This window comes from Cyrtonyx montezumae, unplaced genomic scaffold (genome assembly GCF_038088225.1).
Source record: "Cyrtonyx montezumae isolate F1298 unplaced genomic scaffold, pur_monq_1.0 scaffold_13, whole genome shotgun sequence".
NCBI lineage: Eukaryota > Metazoa > Chordata > Aves > Galliformes > Odontophoridae > Cyrtonyx > Cyrtonyx montezumae.
In genome coordinates this window covers 25,193,157-25,211,774 of record NW_027071859.1, presented here as the reverse complement: position 1 = coordinate 25,211,774, position 18,618 = coordinate 25,193,157, and the positions used below count along the sequence as shown (strand labels likewise).

Here is an 18,618-nt window from a genome sequence, read left to right as displayed (position 1 = left end):
AATATATTCATAAAAAAGTAAGTATTAGTAAACATAGTGGTAAGTGAATGTGTGCATTATACATGCACATACAACCTCTTTTAAAACCTTAGTTTCCATGAAGAATTTCAAGGTGCATAATATCTGCTATGTCATTTTTGTTTTTATTTATTAAAATAGTTAATATGTTAAGATGGATTGTTTGTATTAGGTTACTTTTACTTTTCAAATCACAAGCCTGTGACTATATTTCATTTTTCTTTCTGTAGTGGAGAAAGCTAATGTCACACCTCATTTTGTCATAGTATTTTGCTTTCTGCAATCAGTAATAACAAGAAGTATGAAAGCATCTGCCTGCTTTACAGGACTGAAATATTGAGATATTGAGATCATACGCATGAAAAGAATATTAAAGTGATGTAAAATTTCTAATACGAATTCTCAGACTGCATAAATTTTCCAGTTATGTTTTGATCGCTTGTTATTTATCGTGGTTTTATTATTTTTTTTTTTATGAAGAGTTATTACAGCTACAAAATGCAGGATGAAAACTAATGATTTAGATGGTAGTTTGTCTAAAAAGACAGGCAGTTATGCATATGTTTACTGGATTTGAAAGAAGAAAGCAAGGCATTTTACAAATAAAAGAAGATAAATAATATATAACGTCTGTACTGTGAGGTCTGTTACAACAGAAAGAGAACAGTTTACTGAGACATAAGTAGCTGTCATAGCAGTTATTCCCACACTTCCAGAAAGGATCTTCTGGCAGGTGCTTACTTAGATGGAGAAATAAGTTCTAGAAAGTTCTGCTTGAGGTACTGTTTCCTTTCTAAAGAGTGAGCCGTCTTCACCTGACTGCTAACTGGGGACTGTCAAGCACCTGCTCAGCTGGTGACTGATGAGCAGTTATAACTTGGTAGGAAGGAGTAGAGATGCTAGAATGTAAGAAATTAAAGGTATCATAAACATATAGGAGGAGTTCTGAAACTGTTCTCAGGATTTGAGGCCTTTGTAGTAATTGCAAATGTCCTGTGTGGCGGATTCCAGCATCAGCTGAAGCAGGAAAGTCAGTCTTCAAACAAATAATGTTACCAAAGTGTCATGTGGATTCTTCTCCTTTTCTGAAGGTATTCAAAACCTGCCTGGAATTTTTCACGTGCATTTTCATGCTACATGCTATAGGTAACTTGCTTTAGCAGGAGGCTTGAGCTAGAAAATCTCCAGAAGTCACTTTCACCCCTCTAATATTCTTTTCTTCTGAATTAGACCAGCTCAGCCTGAAGGAAATTCTGAGGGAATATCTAATAGGGGAGGTTTGGGGCGGGGTTACCACTACCTTCTGTGATAGTACAAATACTTTTCTCAGAGCTCGGTATCAAAGCAATACAGGAAGTAATGGATATAAGTTGGAACACAGGAAAACTCTGATCAAACACTGTAAAAAGAAAAAAACTAAAAAAACCCACACATTTGGATTTTCTGATGGGGATAACTTAACTAGATAGTCTTAAGAAGTCTCTTCCATAATAAACTATTTTATCAGTGCACTTCTGAATAAGAGATCTTTGTTCCATTTTAAGAACACTTTGTAAATACAGCACTTCTAGTTAAACTTTGAATTTAATTACCTGTTCCTACATGCATAGTATTAAAAACTGCAAGCATTTGAGCCATATAAAAATTTTTTATATTCATTAGAATGTCATGTTTTATCAACCAACTTTGTAGATGGAAAAAATGGAAGTGTTTGTTTATATGCAGTACTTTTAAAAAGACAATTTACAGGAATATGTTAGAACTTCTCAAATGTCACTTTCTCCCCATGTGTTAATTAAATATTCCGTTAGGAAATTGTTTCACAGTTATACTGAATTTAGAAAAAAAAAAAAAAGAAAAAGAAAATGACAAACTAGAGATATAGTAGGGTAGTAAAACTAATTAAAATATTAACCTGTCATGCAGAAATCGTTCCTTGAAATAGTAAATGAGAGAAGTACTGTTTGAGAAGAGTTGCTGTTTTATTATTTGGAGAGAAGTTAACTGGTATTTGAGGAAATATCAATCTAGATGATGTTGGTATGTGCAGAAGGTATTCAGAAAGGCGATCAGTATGATCATTGGAACAGAGCAGCTGCCTTATGGTAAAGCAAGTTTGTAGAAAAAAAGGATGAGAGAAAAGCAGCTTTGAAAGAAAATCATGAAAGAAATGGCAAAACTGAAAGCAGGCCTGTTGATGTCTAAAACCTGTTCACAGAAAGCAAGAAAATATTTGAAGAAAGTGGTAGGATTTTTTTTATAAAAGCAGGTGAAGAGCTTTCAAAGGATAGCATTTGTTTCTAAAATTGTTATCATAAATGTGCTGTAATTAGACAATTTTAATTTTAAGGTTTGGTAATGGAAATAAAGAGGCTTTAAGTGCACTCTAATGTATGCTCTGACATCTTTAATACACTTGAATGCTTAGAGATTTCAAAGGGAGCAGAATGTTGGAAATGGCTAGGTTAATATTCTCTCCCTAAAAAGTCTTTCATATAAATGCTCTCAGAAAGTTTTGGGCCAGATGCAAAATTACACTGATGGCATAGGGTGTTCTTACAATTATTTTCCTGTAAGGTTTTGTATAAGATAATAACACCTAGTACACATCTTCCCCCCTGTCCCCATTGATGCCACAGCAACGTATCATGTTTAATGACTTTAAACTGGAAGTGGGTAGATTTAGAGTAGATATTAGGAAGAAATTATTTACTGTGAGGGTGGTTAGACCCTGAAACAGGTTGCCCAGAGAAGTTGTGAAAGCCCCCACCCTGGAGGCATTCAGTGCCAGGCTGGATGGAGCTTTGAGAACCTGGTCTAGAGGGAGGTGTCCCTGCCCATAGCAGGGGGATAGGAACTAGACAATCTTAAATATTCCTTCCAACCCAAATCATTCTATGTTTCTATGATCATCCCTGATAAGCCTAATTGAATGCATTAAGTATTTTTTTTTCCTGCTGGCATTAGTTCATGATTAGCATGATTATTAAAAAAGGCTGATTTTGAAACAAAATCCTGTCAGTTGAGGTGCTTGGGCTGGTAGATTCAACCTAAAATAAATTTTTGTTCAGCTTAGCATGCTGAACCAAGGAAGTATATTTCTGATCAAGAGAACTCATACAAAGAGAAATCATTAATTAAATTCTTTATTGGGATGTTCCCTGTTCTTAAGTTTACTGTACCATGAAATAAGACTGTACTCTCTTTCAACACTTTCTGGCAACCGTTATTATGACGTAGAAGTTTATTTATAAGTTCTTTTAATTTATATTTGAAAGTTTTTACTCCAGGAAAGACTTCAGGAAAACTGTTGCATCATATGACAGGAAAAAATAAAGTGAATCGCTAAGATAACAAATGGGAAATATTTATGAAATCATTCAGTCCCTCACGCTGCTACTGCACAATCAACTTTAACATAAAATTTGTAGTGATGACTTTTTTTTGCTTTAATTTCAAAGTTGCCTGGTAAGGGAGTCACTGGGAAACCATTAGGTCAGGGCTTGAACTGGTGACAGCACCTGGGGAAGGGGTGTGGCAGGCCCAGAGAGCACAGGGACATTGTTTGCACCTCTGTCCCCACTTAACTGGAAGGGGATGAAGCCACCCTGGGCTCATGTAAGGGCCAGCCACTGAGGTGAGGACTTCTCTTGTGCATCAGCTGCTTGCTGACAAGTTCTCCATAGCCAGAGGGCCCCTTCTCCAGTTGGGTAAGTTCTGTGTGTGACTACTGGCATGCCTGCAAATACTTTGCTTGGTATCACCAAGAACCTGTCAGAAGCAATTTCACTCCTCTGTGAAAAGAGTCTAACACTTCTTATGTGAAACTGTTTCTCAGTTTAAGGTAGTAATTCTCTCGATAGGTAGCTTATGTTTTTATCAGTTTCTCGCTCCAAGTTACAATTTACTTATACATTTTGAAAGGGGTTTTTTGGGGTTGTTTTTTTTTTTCTTTTTCAATTTATCTAATATCCTTATTTATACTGTGAAAGCATTATTTTTAAGCGGGTCTTTCCTCCTGGCTGTGGAAATGCTGTTTAGCAGTCTATCACTTACAGATGATGCTGTATGCATTAAAGAAAGGCAGCTGGTAGCTGGTCTCAGTATTTTAGGGAAGCTCTCTAGAAATTCATAGAATTGTAGGGGCTGAAAGGGAGCTCTGGAGAAAATCTAGTTCAAAGTCTGCTATAAAAAGGTTCCATGCAGTAGTTCTATATGGGAAAATTCCTTTGCATTTCTCAGAATCTTAATACACTTTGCTGTTTGTTTTGTAATAATTATACTTCTCACTGAGAACATGGTACTGTTGAAGGTCAGAACAGGACTGTTTATTCCACTTTCTCATGGAAGCTTTTACCAATCTAAAGGTCACTTGTTACCTTGCATATAACATTTTAATTACCTAAAAACTAGCAGAAAACAAGGATTATTTTAAAGCTAGTGCTGGCTGTGACATTGAGTCATCTTTTATGAAGAATTGTGGAGGCTTGACATTGATGGGCAGCTCACCAACACCATGCCACCCTCTTACACCTCCTTCAACAGAATGGGGGAAGAAAGTACAATGAGAAAAGGGCTTGTGGGTGGAGATAAGGACAGGGAGATCAATCATCAGTTACTGTCAAATGGAAATGTGGACTCAGAATAAAAGAGATTAATGTAATATATTACCTACTGCTAGCAGACTAGAGCACTGAAAAGTAGAAGCAAACTAAAAACTTCATCCACTGTCCTTTACCCCTTCCCCCAGAGTGGTGCAGAGGAATAGGAGTGGGGACTGCAGTCCGTCTCTGCTGCCTCATTGCTGTCCCTCCCATGGGATGCAGTCCCCAGGCTGCAGCTCTCCTGTACCACAGGGCCCACCCTTCAGGCACTGATCCAGCACTGTCTCTACAGGCAACAGCTTCCCCAGTCTCCTGCCCCACCGTGGGCTGCTACCCATGAGCTGTGGCCTTCAGGCCTCATCCATTTGCTGTACCATGCTGCTTATCTATGGGTGCACGTGGAGGTTTGCTGGGCTCTCCTGGGCTGCAGGAAGCTTCTGTTCTGTGTCTGTAGCACTTTCTTCTGCCCTTACGTCGGTTCCTGTAGAGCTTCTTCTCTCATGTATCACACCCCTCTCTCCTTGATGCAGTTGCACACCATTGTTTCCTTGTCTTAAATGCACTCCCCAGGCATTGCTCGTGACATCTCGGGTAGTGGTGGGTCCCTTTTGGAGCAGTTGGAGCTGGTTTTGTTATGGCTGGGCAGTGCTCACAGAGGTTCATCCTGCACCACCTTCTCTACAGCTTTGCCAGCTGTATACAACACAAGAATAAAACTTCTAAATATTCTGAAGTATTCGTGAAAGAAGGAGTAAAAAAAAATCTTGCAGGTCCATTCTTTGCTTTTTTTGCTCTGCAGTATAATAGTTAAACTGTTGTTTCTCTTTCCCTTGTAACACCTACCTTAACCATCACACTTGTTTAAGCCTGGTATAAAAAAAGTGTGTGTTTTATTTTGGCTTTCTAAGATAAATTAAACACGTTGAATAACTCATGTTCTCATGAATTTCAGACATTGCTGTATGAGGGTGGTTGCTATAATTTTGTGCGTGTCTCAGCAAAAGTGTCAGACAAAACCAGTTATGGTAATACAGCCGAATGCTGATTGGTGCTAGCCTCAGACTAAGAGACTGACAGATCAAAGATGATGATCAGGCTAAGTGACATTATCTCATTTGGGAATCCAGGGCAAAATCTGTAACTGCAATTGTTTAACCCATCCTTCCTTCACAGAACCACCATACCTGCTGTACAACAGGCTAGGATTTTAAAAATGTGAGGAAATGTACTTATTCACTCCTACATCCTATGCCTCTTTCTCTGTCCCTATTTCTTTAAGAAATAGACTATTTTAGAATTAAGCAAAAAATAATTTAAAAAATTTGTGGCTTCCTCCTTGTCAGAGAGGAAGCACCCCGAAAGAAGGACTACAGAAACATGAGTCAATGGCTATTCCTCTCAAGCAAATAATTGATTGGCTTTGTGTACAAACTGGTTGGAGAAAGTTAATTTTCTTCACAGAAGCTCCAGTGGATCTGTATTTTAGACTTGTGACTGTAACAGTATAAATAACACACACCCGTTTTTCCTATTGCTGAGTGCTAGCACCAAACTAAGAACTTTTCAGCTTCTCTCAGTGCCCTGATGGTGAGCAGGTGTGTCGTGCACAAGGAGAGGACACAGCCTGAACAGCTGACCCTGGCTGTCCAAAAGGATGTTCCTTACCATATGATGTTGTTTTCAGCAAAAAATCTGGGGTGGGTACGGTTTGTACAAGTAACAATTGACTGGCTAGGCAAGGGTCTGCTGGTGCTGGTGACTAGAATGCCTTTGCATCACTTAATATATATAAATATATATATATTTTTTTTTCACTCATTAAACTTCACCTTTCCTCACCTACTATACTGTTTTAGTCCATCCAGCTCTCACCCCATCCCACTGGCTTTTTTCTTACTTATGTACATAAATAGTTTCAAAAGTAATGTCACAGAATGAAATACGAAGAAACTGCAACAGATACAAAAAGCACAATAACACTGCTTGATAGAGCACATGTTCAGCTACAGAACACTTTTTAAATGCAGTCATCACCATTAGCTGTGTTATTTGCCAGTGATAAATATGACTCTGCATTTCTATTATTTCATGCTCGTAAAAATCTACTCTAGTGGAGGTGACCTGCTGTCACCACTGCTGAAATGCACCACCCAGCATCTCACTGTGCTCACATCTGCTGTTTGGTTTCCATAAACATTCAGCAGGCATTGATGAACACCAATGGATACATTTTTTTTCTGTGTGAGGGATTATACAGTTTGCTTCGAATGCACTTCCATGTCATACTACACTTTGTCAGTCTGCTCCTCTGTTACTGTCTGTCACACAGCAACAAAATGTAATGGAATATTGGTAGGAAGGTTCACCCTTTACTACTGTACCACCAATGTCCACCTCTGATGTTGTGGGTCAACGTGAAAATAAGAGGCATTACTTTTGGAGCAGCTCTTCTTTTTAGTTCAGACAATCTGTTTAGGAATTGCATTGAAATTGTTGCCTGCTGCTGACAGATGAAAAACTATATATATCAAGGCAGCAGAAAGACAACATCAGTTTATCTGTTTTCCTTTTCAAATATAAAAGGTGTTTCAACAATTTAGTAGTGCGTTACTTTGTTTTAAAGCCATGTAGTGAACAAGAATTTAAAATAATATGGTGCATGTAAAATCTGTGAATCGTTTAAATATGTATTCATTTCTCACTATTTTCATTATTTTCACTAGAAGAACAAGATAACAAAATATTCAGTTCTAAATTTTCAGATTTGAAGTTGTTATACTCATGTTTTCAGTTGTCATATATATTTTAAGGTGTTATACAAACCCTAATGTATCATTCTAATGCAAAGAGAGCTCTGCACTTAAGATTTATTTGAACATAATGCTTTTAAAGACAAACAGCAGGTAATTACTGTGGTAGTCCTGTAATTGCACAGACACACTATTTTTAAAGTGTTAATTGTATTCCATAATGTAGTGGTACCTGTGTCTTCTGTTAGTTTCTCTTGTTCCCAGAAGCAGAGTAAGATTTTAATTATTTGAATGCAACCTTTATTATTTCATTAAAAGTTGATATAAATGTATGACAGCAGGCAAAACTCTGTGATTTCTACATAGCTGAAATTTCATTGTGCTATTCTTACGTAGATAAATCAGTGACTTTTTTTGTTACTCCAAGATTGAAATATGTTAAATTTTCTAAGTTGAAAAGAGATTAAAAACAGTAGTGTTTTTTTTTTTTTTAATAGATTTAGCTTTTAATTATAGATAGGAAGGAAGTAAAAGAATAAGGAAACCAAGGAATGCAAGTCATTCATTACACACCAGCACATTCCAGGCAGTGTAAAGAAGCATGAAGCCAAGTGTAGGGGAAGCAAAAGTATGGAGGCTGAAAGCTCTGTCATGAAAACAGGAAGTGAAAAGCTAAGAAAGGGTAAATGAGAAGAGCAACATGCTTTGGAAAGTTCATAAAGAAGTCTTTTACTAGGGTTGGGCTGTAAGGAAAGCTGAGATGAAGGAAGAGACAAGGAAGATGGCAAATTTTGCACTGTTACAACAGAAGCTCAACTTATTATGTCTAACACCTTACTAAGTTACTTTCTTTTGCAATGTCAGTTTTATTCTGTGTTCTTTATCTGAGTAGTGCTTTATGACAGAGATAATTGAAAACTCCTTGCTATAGAACAAAAAAGAAATTGCTTGGCCTCCTCCATTTCTTCAAAAAATATATTGTCAGTTATGAGACTAAAAATAAAAGCATTTTTTTCTATTGATTAGCAGCTCATTTGTAGCGTCAATTCTACCCTACAACCCCAACAGAGATAACTTAACATTTTGACACTTTTCTACTAGAAACAACATTATTTATTCCAAAGTGGATAATAAAACATTGAGTTAGTGTTAACAAAAGCAGACAAAAAACAGTGTTCTCTTAAGAAATATTTTAGTAACTTATTACCAATCCCCCAGGTGAAGAAATATTTCCATGACTGTCACTCAGCTTGAGTCTATTCAATTCCAAAACTACTATGCAGTCAGTAGCAGAATAGAATGGAAATGTCTGTACTCTAACTATTAAGCAGTTGCTTTAAAGATATTATTCAAATATTTACAGGTACATTGCAAAATCCACAAGTTTGTACTTATTTTTTTTTTAATGATTTGGTCCTTAAAAGATAACTATTTTTTCATTTGTTGGTTCTTATATTTGGCATCTCTGAATTTCTTTTTAATCATCTGATACAATAATTGTTTAGTTACTGTTTAAGTGTCTCTTGATGATTTAAGCCATTTACATGTAACAGGAAATTAATAAGATCACCTCTAACAATCAAAAAGAAAACAATGAAATATAAGTCAGGAAACTGAGGTTTATTACTCAAACAGTTAAACCAATAAATAAACACTAGAAAGCCACTTATTTTCATTTAACATATGGATAAACTCAGATTTCTTACGTATTCATACAGTCTTTGTGGACAAAGAGAATCTAATTACAGAGGAATTATATTTTTGCATTACTCGTGTTGGAGTAGATAGCCCCAAAATAAGAAATCTTCATTGTTTACTCCACTGAAGGTTTGTCTGAGTCTTCTTCTGCAGGAAAAAAAAAGATATGACAGATATGACAGTGAACTACTGACTAATGTACCCTATCAATGGGATCTGACACAGTCTAATTTTTCACTGTGTGATCCTTTTATCAATAGTATGCACAGATGTCATCTTATCTATACCTTCTTAGGAAAAAAATACACATTTATATGCTTGCATAGAACAAGGTCAGCATGGAAAAAAACCTTCATAGTAAGTGGTAGTGTGATCATGCATTAGCTGCACAGACAGCTGAATGGATGTATCTGGGCTTATTTGGAGTACTGTCCTTGGTGAGAGAAAAAAGGGATTGAGGTTAGGTACTCACGGATATCTCAGAAAAGGAAGAACACTCAAGCTATTTATTAGAACCTTTACTATGAAGAAATCTCTGGGGACTATTGCATGCTAAAGAAAATGTAGAACAGTGTAGACAAATATAGTTTTCTATTTTTAATAAATCACTGATTACTACTCTTGTATTGATACAGGTGCCCTTCAAAGACTGTACAATCAATGCACATTGATTATGGCCACATATATTTTACTGTTATTTTTAAAGCTGGCACATTCCACCAAACTTTGTGTCTTCAGAAGTTTTTAGTTTTTCTTCAAAGGCATACATTGGAGATATTAAATTTTGTTCACCATTGCAGGAAAGACCACAAAGCAACCGTGTTGTGAAAAAAAATGCTGGAATTAGATTGAATGCACTACTAAGTGTAAGTTTGCCTATTTGCAGTCACTGTACAGAGGCAAGTACTTCTGCCACAGATGTCAATTGTACATAGTGACTAGAATAGTAATGAATTCCTCATTCCTCTTATGCATAGTCAGGCATAGCTAGACAGAAGAAGGCAGATGTGAGTGTTTCTGATTTGGAATGCCCTGATTGAAAATCTCTCTCCAAACATCCTTGGGCAATGCTCTACAAAACAGAAGTACAACATGTTTCCTTAAAGAAGAATGATCCCAGTAATGTCTACATTCCACTTAAAGATTCTGTGATGATAAGGGGTGAAACATTCATCAGTGAGCACAAGCACTCATACTTTCTGCTTGTCATGAAAAAGAAATATGTATCTGCATATATGTGCCTAGGGTGAAATAAGGGGTGTATAAACCAACACGCCTATGTTCAGGGTTATTATTATTATTATTATTTTTTTGCAACAGACTTCTTCATCTTAGAGTCTTCTGATGCTTGTATTTTAGTCTGCCTATTGCTCTACCCATTCTCTGGCTCCTCTCTATTTTCCCCTACTTCTGATATTAGAAACTTAAAAAAACCAAACCAACCAAAAAAAAAAAAAAACACAAAAAGCCCATACGTATTTTATGTACATCCTTTTCCAGAAAATAGCTGTAGAAACCTCTTGTTTTAATCAGTATGATTGAAAACTTACAATTTGCAAAGCATTTAAAGTGAAATCAAACTACAGCCTTTTTCTAGAGTATGTTGATTCTATGAAACATCATTTTTACATGTCATGTTATCTTTATTTGTCTACTCCAAAACTTCTGTTTCTGGAAAGTAGCTATCTAACTAGTAAGTCCAACACTTGTCTAAAAATGTTCAAATTTCTAATTAGAGGTGTAAAGGTTTTGGAGATAGATCTGTTACATTGTTTGACGATCTCCTATTAAAAAACTATATATATATATATGTTTATATGGAAAAAAAAGAAAAATGGTCTTTATTCTGCTGCCGCTTATTAGCAATACTAACATTTTGGATGGCATTTTTTCTTTTCCTTTTTTTTTGACTCACTCAATTCTTGATCTGCGTTTTTGTTCTTTGTCCTTTCCTACTTTTCTTTAAAATCTCCTTATTCAACAATTTGCTGTCAAACTAAAGGGATACTTTTTTAGTTTTCTTTTTTTGTGGCTATACTTGCATTATTGATAAGCCTTAAAAGTCTTGTATAAATTCCTTGAAGTTTTAAGCTAACATCCATAGCTGTTGCTTTCTGTTCTTTAATTACCTATCATTGTTTAATCTACTCATCTGTCACTAGAAGCACCCTTGGTTTTTTTTATTTTTTTATTTTTTCCCTAGCTTTTCTGTTATTGTGGTATTGTTATCTGATAAGAAATGAAGGTTTATATTTGTATCTTATAGTTAGTGTCTTTCATTATTACAACAAATAAACTAGACAGGATACGGTGAAGTAAAGGTATTGCTTTATGTTTTTTCTCTGCTCAAGATGTTGCTTTATCAGTAAATTATAAGAAGTGGTTCAACTTCAATACTTGTGGCTGTCTGCCAACCTTAATATTATGGAAGCAGGCTAATGCATTTTTGTCTTTTTGTCTTCCTGAATTTTACTTTTAAATAAAATCTTACACACGAGTTACATACCAAACTTTATACTCTACTTCAGAAACAGTTCTAATTTAAATTAAGGCACTCAACTTACCTTCTGTAACAAATTTAATTTATTTGCACTAGAGACTTCTCTATTTAATTGAGTGTCAAATCACACTGTTGGGGGCAGCTCAGCCTCTTATCTCCTTATTCTTTTCATGGGAATACTGAGAGGTGAGCAGTGCCTCCGAGGTATGACTGATGGAGGACAGCAACACTGACCAGTGCTTGTGCTGATTGTACTTCATATGCCTGCAATATATATATATTTCAGAAATACTGAGATGTATTTTGTGTAATTACCAGAAGTTAAAAAATACATATTTAATTTATTACTATTGGTGTTTTTATCACAATTTTTGCTTTTGTATTAAGACATAGTTCACATATTAATGTTCTATTGAAATTTGCAGGTGCTTATTTCCAAACACTTAGTATTTCTAATATAGATCTGTCAAATAAGTATAAACTTTGAGAGAACACACACACAAAGACAAAAAAAAAGAAAAAAAAATCATTCTCCATTACAGGTTATAAGGAAACACTGTTCTTTTCACTGGAAACATTTCTCATTCAGAAAAAAAATATATAGATTAGCTCAACATACAATTGAGAGAGTTTTCGATGTTATATTCTTTCAGGTGAAAGACTATCAACAGAGAATGGGAGTGAGGTACCATAGATGCATCACTAAAAGTAATAGCTGCAAAAGGAAGTACCAATGAACACTGTTGAAACATTAAAGCAAACAAAGAAAAACAAAACAACCACACTTCAAAATATGCTATTCCCTTGTAATGTTGCTGAAACATTGACTATTGAAGCAAGGTGAAAGGGGCGATTGCTTTTTTTGATTTAATTCTAGAAATATTCCAGTACCTATGAAGTAAAAGGGGAAAAAACAAACAAACAAACCCACAACTGAACGTTCTCTAAGAAATATGCTCCTACAAAACAGGTGTTCTGAAAAATAAATAAATAAATCAAAAGCCTGAAATATTTATTTGTTGGTGGTCTTATACAGCACTTGCTCTAAAAATACTGAAGTAGCAAAGTACTATCTACAGTTGCTTCATTATGGGGAGAGGAGTATGTATGTACTCAGCTTTAATTATCTGCTGATATTTTTGTCATTTTTCAGATCCTATAGTTATGTTTCATTAGGTGATATACTGATCTATGAGATGATGAAATGTATAACAACACAGAAAAATCTAAGCTATTCCTATTAGTCAACTTCTTAGTCTTTGTTTTTTCCTTATGCACAGAGGAATATGTAAGTGCTTGAGGCTTTACATCTGAATTGTTAGAAGCGGTAGGGTAGGGAAGGGTAATAAATTACCTGTTGATAATAAGAAACAAGATATGTGCTGTGACACACATCATCTTTTCAGCATATGTTGATGTTCTTCCAATTGAAGTCACAAACGCTGACCTCTTTGCAGTTCTCATGAGAAAGTGAATAAGTACTATTGTTTTATAAGGTTTTTCCTTTTCTTCTGTCTCTGTGTCATTCTTCAGTTGTAAAATAGCATTAGGTCATGTTCCAATGCACCCTATCATGAAATGATAAGGTATAGTTTGACACAATCCAAGGCAGCAAGCACAGTCAAAATAAAAACTTATTCTGTGACTTCTTAGTGTAAATAAAAGAGAAACTGGAATTGCCTGCTGTGCTACAGTAATCAAACTTCTGTTGTAATACCTGTAAGTCTTCTAGTGCATTTCTGTGAGATGTATAGAGTTCTTCTCTTTTCTTGCTTAATCCTTTTTTCTCTAGGTCGAATCCATCTTTCCCGGGAACTAACAAAAATGTTCCTACAGTACTGGAAACTGCTTTTGGCCTTTGTGTCCCTCTAACTGGGCTTGAGGGGGTTTTGAAAGAAAACTATTGTGGAACAATAGTTCTCTTACATTTTCTTATTATGTTTTATGGCTTAAGATCCAGCTCGTCCAATGCAATAGAAACGGTCATTCAAGTCAGGCTGCTCAGAGAGAGATAAGGAGTGCACTCATTGGCCCTCAGTGACAGAAAGAAGTCATGGACAGGGAAGATAATAGAGAAAGAGTGACAGAAAGGTCAGAGATCTACAGAGAAATTTGAAGATCACTAGCAGCTGTTTATGAAGTCCCCTCTATTAAAAGAATTTTCTAGATCAGGCATATCCAGTGTTGTTTGTGGCCTGACCCAGCCTGTGCTGTGACTGCCCCTTGCCATTATTACAAGTCCTCTGCCCTGCTTGAGTGGCCTACTTGTTTTATTGTAAATATGCTGTATTTTGTTGTAGCCAATCTAAAAATTTCTCTTTGAAACACGCATTAGATTGAATTTTGCCTATGCAAGTATCAGAAGTTGATTTAAAAAATATAAACTAAGCATAGCACAGTCATTTAAAATGTCATGTTAAGATGTGTACCTGACGTAGAGAATTACCATACGATGTGCCTGGAATCTGTGTGTTGCCAACCACTACCCGTCTGCCATATCCTACTAATATTTATTTCTCCAGATGGTTTGAGGCTCTGAAGCTGTAGTTACTCTGATTTTGATCATGAAGCAAAGGAAAGGGTCTTCATAATGGTCTTTTCCAACTTCAATGATTCTGTGATTCTCTAATGTCACATTTCAGTCGTGAACGGTTTCAGAAAAGCACTGTTTTTTGATAAGTGATCAAATTGTTAGAGAACACCTTGTTACTGTTAGAGAAATCAGTTTAATTTGTCAAATTACTAATTTGTAGGATATGCCAGATAACTTATCTTCATGTATGCATAGTTCATATTTGCCTGCACGTTCAGCAGGATTCCGTGACAGAATGCTTGCTAAAAATGCAATAATAATGCCCTGTACAACTGCACAACTGAAATGCATGTAGGTAAGGACAAATCCCTGTGGCCAAGCTGCACCTGCATGTACATCCACTCAAGGAAAATTGTTGAGTCTGCACTAAGAATTTCTGCCCAATCACAGAGGTGACTGGGACAAATGGAACTACTGTAATTGCTTAGTAAAAACCTTGAAGAGATGAAAGACCACATGGAATTATCTTCATCACAATTGATTTAGGCTGACATTCACTTGATTGCCCTCTTATGGCAAATTTATCATGGAAATAAGATATCTGTTGCCTAAATAGAATCTGCCGTTGTTGCTTGTGACAGATGTCTTACCATCATCTTCACATTAGTGTTTATGGTAAACAGCCTAGTCTGACTGGGGCAGAACAGTGATGTCTTAAAATGTACATTTTATTGTTGATACCAGAAAGAGTGAATGGTAATTGGAAGGTGGAAAGCTTTATAAGATTCCTCTCCAGATTAAATTCATCTTAAATAATGTAGATGACTTTGTGCTGTAGAATTTTATTTTATTTTTTCTAGAAAATTATGGTATAAAATTCAAGGTAAGCTATAATGATGACTTCTCAGATGCATAGAAGAGTTTTTCAGAAGGATCCAATTCAGCTTATTTCTTCAGAAAATACTGACATGATGGGATAAAAGCTGACTTTTTGTCTAGTACATTTATTCTTTAACTTACCACTTAGATAAGTAACTCTGTCGAGATTTAAAACTGTTGAAACATTTCCTTTCAAACTTGAGTTCTATAAAATTGTAGATCTGTTGAAATAATTCTTCTTTAAAATATTTATCTATTTATTCTAGGAATTGAATACTTAGGTGAGAAATTGATGTACAACCACCCTAAATACTCATAATAACCCGTTCTTACAGTATGTTTTAACTTCCTTTCAGATTGTGTGTACATAGTCACAAGTTTTGACTTGTCCCTGAGCTAGACTGGGAAATCAGGCTAGTCTGGTCCACAGTAGGAAGGCTTGGAATTAAGTAATCTTCAAGGTCCCTTCCAACCCAAACCTTTCTATGATTAAATGACACCTGAACTACTCACAGAAACTAAACCGTTTCCCAGACTGCAGCCAAGATCAGGAAGTCTGGTGCTGAAAATGGACAATTTCCAGACAACACAAAAGCCTTCTTGGTTGCAGAATCATTATTTCTCAATCTATTTAATTTTAGAATGTGATGTCCTTAAAACTTCTGGACTGTAGTTCTGTAATGTTACTGGAAACTAACTGAATTCCTCATTGTCTTTACTGAGGATGATTTTGTGGATTTTGATGTCTGAGCTCAAGGAAGGACATAGGCGAGAGGGATGCAGCAGAGAAAATTGCATGTTACACTGTTTTATAGCTGTGAGTGGTTACAATAACATGTATTTATTAGAGCAGATGATAACAACACAGTACTTTCCTGTTACATTTTCTGATGTAATGGCAGGATTTTTTTGTCCTGTTTCCCATCCAGAAGTGATGATTTTGCCTTGCTATTATTGCTTCTTGTCTGCTCTGTTTGCTTAGGCTCTTATTCGTCTAATGTATTTTGTAATGTGTAATTTTTGCAACACATATCATTTTTTTTTACATATGAAAGTCTAAGAAAAAAAACATGACAGATGACAAAAATAGTAATGATCCCTTTTAATCGAAAAAAAAAAAGAAAATGCTTGCATGTTATTAATATCCAGAGCAAATAACAAATTAGCAATCCATTAGTGTGCAAGTATCTTAATGATAGTGAAAATTTTGAGTTTTAAATTACTTAAACAAATCCTGACATTTGTCCCTGACAGTCTAAGTTGTTATCCACTGTAATTTTAACAGTAACCATATAACTATATCCCCAGAAGTAATGCTTGTTCAATAGGAGTGAATGAATGCACATCAGATCCTGCTGGCCCTGACAATAACCCTTAATGTGAGGTTTCAGCTAATAGCTTCAGATGTACCTGCCATCTAGAATATAAGGAGCCATGTAGTGAAATCCTCATAAATCACTGTGTGGCTGGGCTATGTCAGAATGGATCACAAGGCAGCGATCTCCCTGGAGAGTTCAAGTGTCATAGTCTGACTGGTAAAAATCTCTTTTGTCATGAGGAATTTAGGTTTGCCTAAAAGAAGGGTCTGAAGAACGAAAATGCAGCATATCTGAAAGAATGAATTTAAATACTTTACTGCCACATTTCCGTTGTCTAAATTAATATCATTTTAGGTTCTGTAGGAAAGAAGTAGATGCTTATTTTTTCGGGAGATAATTTATTCTTAAGTACTGCTTTATTTGCTGAAAAACTTTATACAAAAATAGATTTTGAATATTAAAATTTGTCCCTAAAAACCATGCCCCCTTTTATTATTCTTGGAAAAGTGAATTCAGATATATTTCTCAATGCTGCGATACTACTAGTGGATTGAAAACACAGAAATAAAAACATACATAGATTATAGTTCTTTTTTTAAAATTTAAAGTTATTCTGCATATTTAGCTTCTGAAGTAAAAGCATACTGGCTTTTCTACATGGTGTCTCCACTCCGATGATGACCTCACTTTATCACATACAACAGTTATATGTGTGTCTGTGCATTGCAGTTACCGTTATTGATTAACGTTTCAATTTTACTTCTCTATCTTAGTTTTTATGTTTCATGTATTACTTCAACAAGCAGATGTTAACATCTATTTACGAAGAGAAAAAATGAGATATATGCTTAAATTTTTAATAACAATCAACAGGGAGGAAGATTTCAGCTGTGTGAGAACATTGCACAGCTGGTGTTTTGGATGGAGTAGAAGCATAGCTTGAAGACACCTTTCTGCATCTACTGATTTAAAAACCAAAGTGACTGCATGCGTAGGGCAGTTTTAATATGCATTGTCTTGTATTTATGCCTCAAAGGCTCGTTTTACAAGCCAGGATTTCTACAGCTCAGTATGTTTCAGCAATTTACCCTGATGGTCAGAAGTTGCTGTCTTACCTCATCTAACCAGCTGTTCAAAACTAAAAACATTTCCAGATCAGGAGCTCTTCAGTGGTGCCCTAAGGACGTGTTTTACATTTCCTTTGATTTGAAGACTATGCTAAACTAGGCTTGAGTAGCACTGAACTTCTATCTTTTTTTGTAGTAGACTACTATGCTGCATCTGCACTTATTACATTTTAATATATTAGGCTTCTTTTTTTTGTTGTTGTGTAGAATGTTAAGGAACTTAAGGTCAGGATACTGAGCAACATGCTGGAGTGCTATAAACTTTTCTGGCAGTATGTATGCTACTGAAACGAGGCATTCAGTCGTAAATCCTTTTTAAAATGAACTGTGAGGTTCAAGTCTCCAGTCAGATTTGGATTTAAGCTTGTAAAACATTGGAATTAATAATATTGAGTTCACTGAACCAGATTTCTGGTTTAAGTGTGCAGTGGTTTTTTGTGCTTTAATTGTTACATTATAATAAATAAGTCCAGACTATATTGATTGTCACTGAAATATTATTTTTTGCAAGAATCTGAAAGTCCTTACAAACTGTTCCAGTGCTCTGTTAATAAGAGCACAAATAACTAAACTTCTTTTACTTTCACAGATTTCTTGTAACAGATGTTACAACAAAAAAGTCTGACGTTTGAAAGTAGGCACTTGATTTCATCGCTCTGATCCTATCTCCACACATAGTACTTGATTTTTGAATGTTTTATATCAATTACTTCAAAATTATTTATTAGATATGAAAATACTGTTTCACTGAAAAATACGAACTTACAACTATTTTGCTCTATAATAAAGGTAGTGTTATAGATGGACCATGCAGCTTTCTTCCTTCAAGATGGCTACAGAAACTATTGCCATTGTCAGTGTGCTGGTATCCTGGGTATAAAATTTAGATCCAGGTTTTATCTTTGAATATATTTGTAAATTGTGCATATGTGGCCCTAAATGGGAAGCAAGGATGCTCAGTGTTTAACAAAATTAGATTTATTATTAACTATGAGTTAATTACTTCAAAAAATCAATGCCAATAAGCTCCCCAAACTATCAGAACTTACAGTATCTGTTGTATAACAGAATGTATAGGACTTTTTCTTTCACTTAGTAAACACGGGGTGTTTTCTTAAAGAGTGTACAGGGTACTCTACCAAAAATGAGGATGTACTTGTAAAGAGTGCCTATCACTATTTCAATAAATT

The 18,618-nt window shown here is 35.4% G+C and overlaps 1 protein-coding gene across 1 annotated transcript in view; it reads left to right on the top strand.

Annotated features, from left to right (window-relative positions):
• EYS (eyes shut homolog) overlaps positions 1-18,618 on the top strand; it is a 718,119-nt gene that overhangs the window by 190,089 nt on the left and 509,412 nt on the right. The gene's annotated exons all lie outside the window — the stretch shown is intronic.